The 4735-nt window shown below is 28.5% G+C and overlaps 1 long non-coding RNA gene across 1 annotated transcript; it reads right to left on the bottom strand.

The window, feature by feature from the left end:
* Positions 1-1875: 1875 nt before the first annotated feature.
* LOC145822844 (uncharacterized) lies at positions 1876-4212 on the bottom strand. Its single transcript, XR_014364666.1, has 2 exons — positions 3774-4212; positions 1876-2191 (listed from the first exon to the last, which is right to left on the bottom strand). It is a non-coding gene; the product is annotated as an uncharacterized LOC145822844 (long non-coding RNA).
* Between the last annotated feature and the right edge of the window lie 523 nt (positions 4213-4735).

The following is a 4735-nucleotide window of genomic DNA, read 5'->3' as shown; positions in this document are numbered from 1 at the left end:
TTTATGTATGAACACTATGAAATTTTACAATTTTTCAAACATTAAAACTATGAAATTTTGTAGTTTCTCATTTAGAGAAATTGTGAAAATTTTCAATTCAAGAAATGCAGAAATACTGAAATTTTGTAGTTTAGAAACTTTAAAATTTCGAACTACAGAAACTATGAAATTTCTCAATTTGTATAAATTGAGTTTTTTTTTTTTTTTGTTGAGAAAGTAAGAAAAATCATTTATGTACGTAATTTTACATCTATTATTAATCTTATTCGATAAAAATATATGAAAATTAAAATTATGACAATTTAAAAGTTGAAAACTAAAAACTTGAAAGCTCAATAATCCTATCAACATGAGTGGCGTTACTCAGCGCATAATTTAATGGTCCTCTTCATTAAAGGGAAAATCAGTTTGAATCATCATTAAAAAAATTAAATAGTGGGACTTAAACAAGTAAAGAACAAAATCAATGAAATTTCTTAGATTAACTAAAAACCCCATCTACTGCACTTGGCACTAAAAACCCCTATATAAATGTATGTGTGTTTTAGTGTTTTTTATTTTTATTTTTTTTAGTTTGCAGATTGTCAAGAAAAATAGCAAAATACGGGGCTTCAACAGTGTGCTTCAAGTTGTTTTGTATCGGGCCTAAAACTGGCCCATCACTTAAGTGAGCCCCAGTTTTTCAAAGGCTGCAAATTTTTATCCTCTTTGACAGTTGTTCTACGAAAATAAATATAAATCTCCTTATGAGGCTATGCAAAATAAAAAGGAGCTCAGGCCATAATTAATCAAAATTTTAAATTTATTTGGCAATAGATCCAAGGGTAACCTTCTAAGGCCAAAAGATCATGCATTTTACAGATAACTGTCTCTTCAAATTTTATACACCTTCAAATCTGTTCAATTATTTATGTTGTTAAAATTTTAACAGGTCATAACTTTATGTTCAGTTGTCTACTTGGATGATTTTTTTTATTCCATGAATTTTTTCAAGATCTATTCATCCAAAATTACTGATCCCAGTTTCCGGCATTTATTTTTTGGAAAAATGCCAGTTTCCAGCAGTAACAAGTGATCATCACATTAGTCTGTTTGTTTTCTGGATTTTCAAAAGAGAAATTGTGGGTTTGTGAGTCATTGTTTGATTACAAGTTTCCAAACCCTCTGTTATTCCCATTGATTGGACTATAACACCCAATTTCTTACCTATGTGATGTAAATGAATAAAAACAAATCAAATTTTGAATAATCATGAGACCATTATGTTGGTATCAAAAATTTAATACAAATAATGATTACCATGACCGATTTCAATAGCAAAAAATTTGGACATATGAGCAAAAAATACTAGGATAGATAAGCAAAAATATTACAATAGATAGATTCAATTGGGAGAGATAAGCAAAAGTACTAAGACATGTAGATTAAAATAATTTAAACACATCGATCAACATAATTTTGACAATTTTGACAGATATGTTAAAAATTTTGGGAGAGGTAGATTAAGATAATTTATAAAATATGTTAATAATCTAGTTAAAAATAATTCGGATATGTAGACTAAAATAATTTGCACAAATAGGTTAAATTTATTTGGATAATTTGAACAAATAGGTTTAAATAATTTGGAAAGATAAGTATACACATGGCACTTACTTGGGACAAATAGTTTAAAATAATTTGAACAGAGAGATTAAAAATATTGAGAAATAATTTGAACAAATAGGTACATACAGGGCATTTACTTGGGACATATCAAATAATTTGAACATATACATTATGATATTGGGACATAAGAAAGACAAAAACACTACTTATATATATTGTGAAGCCCAAAATTTTTTTTTTTTTTTTTGAAACGTCATAAGATTTAAATAACAATAACTTGCTAGATAAAATTTTAATTACTAGTTAGGAACTTTTAAGTTCTTACAAAGCCAAAGTCCAACGACAAAATAAAATTACAAGTTCACACACAACGTCACAACATAGTTTAATCTTAATACAAGGGATAACAGGATTTTATTCTGATAAAATCTTGACTCTAAGTCAGCCAAGGTTCGATATTGGCAGCAGCTCCAATTTCAGCCCCAGTCCCTTCTTCGACAAAATTTGGCATGAAACGCCAGGGCAACAAAATATATGCCATGAGTTTTGCATCACAGTAAGAAAACGTAACCAACCTACCATTCTTTTTAAGAGAAAAATAATAAGATTCTAAACATGAGATAATAATATAATTGTACACATAATTTACAACCATTAGAATAATTTTAGTAATTTTAATAAATTAGGTGACACTCGAAATCTCACCAAAGAGATTTAACTTACCAACCACTAAGCATGGCAACAGTTAATTTGAACCCCTCCCTTGGTCAAATATTTAAGTGTTACCAACCGTAACTATCAGGGATGCCCACGTCCGGAGTTATATACCCAAGTAGTGGCATCCGTGGTTTGCCCCAAGGAAACGGTCTGCCAGGGGTAAGTAACATTCCTGTGTGCCACGTGCACATCCACCCTTATTCAAAAACCGAATACCGAAAAGAATTCAAATAAGTCCCGTGCCATCTTAGAGTTTCGCAACACAATTTACGTGGGAATTCTCAAAACCAGGGCTCACCCTGAACAACCGGTGTTAACCGTCAACTGTTAACTTTGTATATGCCGTTAATCATTTCAGTTAATTTTGATATTAATCACAAATAATTTCAAATTTTTAATCACAAGTAATGTTATACCAACTCATTAAAATTCTCAATCATAAAATATTGCATGTGTCACACAATACTAAATAAAAGTACATAATTTAAATAAACAATTTATTTAAACCATGGTATGAAATAATAAGTTAGATACAAAAATTAAACCATAAATACACACATGCACAAATTTTTTTTTTACAAAATTAGACTAGCATAATATTAAAATGGTGATTTTATTTTGTCCAGAAAAATTTTCAGAGTATATATCTTGCAAATAAAATTATAAATACATTACTTATACAACTCTAAAATTCATATCAATCTACAGGATACTCAATAAATATGTTATGGTTATTTTTCAGAAAACATTTTCCAAACATAACTTATAAATAATTCTAAACAAATTCCAAGGGTGTTTATGACACAGATTTGTCACATTTCCTTACCTTAATTCCATGCTTAAATTTATAGATCAAACCCATAATCTAAAAATTTATCATGAAACTAGACTTCTCAAATTTCATCTTTTAGTTAGAAATTACCAGATTTGGCTTAGTATAGAATTTTAAATAAATTTTCAAATACATGGTAAAATCTGTCTCACAGTTTCAGATTTAGTTAGAAATTTGTATAAATTCGTAGAAAGCTCAAAAATTGTTTCCAAAAATTGCTGGATAAACTAAACATCATTATCAACAACTTTGTAGAAGAAATCATCTCGAAATTCTGAGTATAAAATTGTCTAACAATTCGGGTAACATGTTGGCAGATTCAAGACAGATTATTCTCAACACAGTTTCAGATTTAGTTAAAATTTTGTATAAATTCATAGAAAGCTCAAAATTTGTTTCCAAAAATTTCTGGATAAACTAGACATCATTATCAACAACTTTGTAGAAGAAATCATCTCAAAAGTCTGAGTATAAAATTGTCTAAAAATTCGGGCAACATGCTGACAGATTCAGCATAGATTATCTTCAACACAATTTAGACAATGTATCATATGTATACAATCTGAAAATTTCAATTATGTAAAAAAAAATGAGAGGATTGAGAGGGTTTTCTTACTTAGTTATAGGGTTGAAATGGAATAATGAAATGGTAGGAAAAATATGCAACCTCAACCTCCTCCTCTTCTCCCACAAGAATTCCCTTTATTTGGATGTATATGGTTTATGCTTTGCCCAGAAAATATGAACTTTCTGTGCATGCTACTAGGTGCATTATATAGACTCTCTCCGTGGCTAGCTCTCTCTCTCTCCCTCTCTCCCTCTCTCTCACACATTCTTTTCATTAATAAAACTATTCCCTTTCTCCAAGTTCTAAGAATTAGGCTTTCTCTAATTTCTTTGCTCACTTTCTCCAAATTCTATGGCTTTCCCTAAATCCTAAGAAAGCTAATGGTTTATGGTTCTCATATCACCATGCAAACAGCCACACAATTTTTCTTTCTTTCTTTCTTTCTTCATTTTTTTTTTTATAACACTAATTATTGAACATCCATAACATTTTTATTCTTAATAAGGCCTTTGTTAGTGATAGAATTGGGTTAATTTAAAACTAATTTTTACACTAATATACAATTCAGATAGACTGTAGATTCTTTAAAGAATAATTAAAAGATGGGTTTTCACATATATAAATATATATATATGATTTGAACAGATATATATATATATATATATATAGGAAGTAAATTAGCTATTTGTTCAAATTGTTTATAGTGTTAAAACTTCAAAAAGTCATAAGTTTAGGCTCGATGGTCCATTTTGGACGAAATTTTTTTTTTTATTTCATGCATTTTTTTCAAGATCTATCCATAAAAATGGTTTCGGGCACTCAAAAAATATTTTATTGTTTTGATTAACTAAAAAATCAATCTATTATTTTTTATATTTAATATTGATCTTGTTTGAAAGATCTCGAAAAGACAAATCCATTGACATCAATTTTGTTAAAAATATATTTGTAGAACTCAAATTATGGGATTTTAAAAAAATTTAACACAAAATGCATTTTGGACTTTCTAA

This window comes from Camellia sinensis, chromosome 3 (genome assembly GCF_055761805.1).
Source record: "Camellia sinensis isolate YWXY chromosome 3, ASM5576180v1, whole genome shotgun sequence".
Classification (NCBI taxonomy): Eukaryota; Viridiplantae; Streptophyta; class Magnoliopsida; order Ericales; family Theaceae; genus Camellia; species Camellia sinensis.
This window is presented reverse-complemented; position numbering and strand designations above follow the sequence as displayed.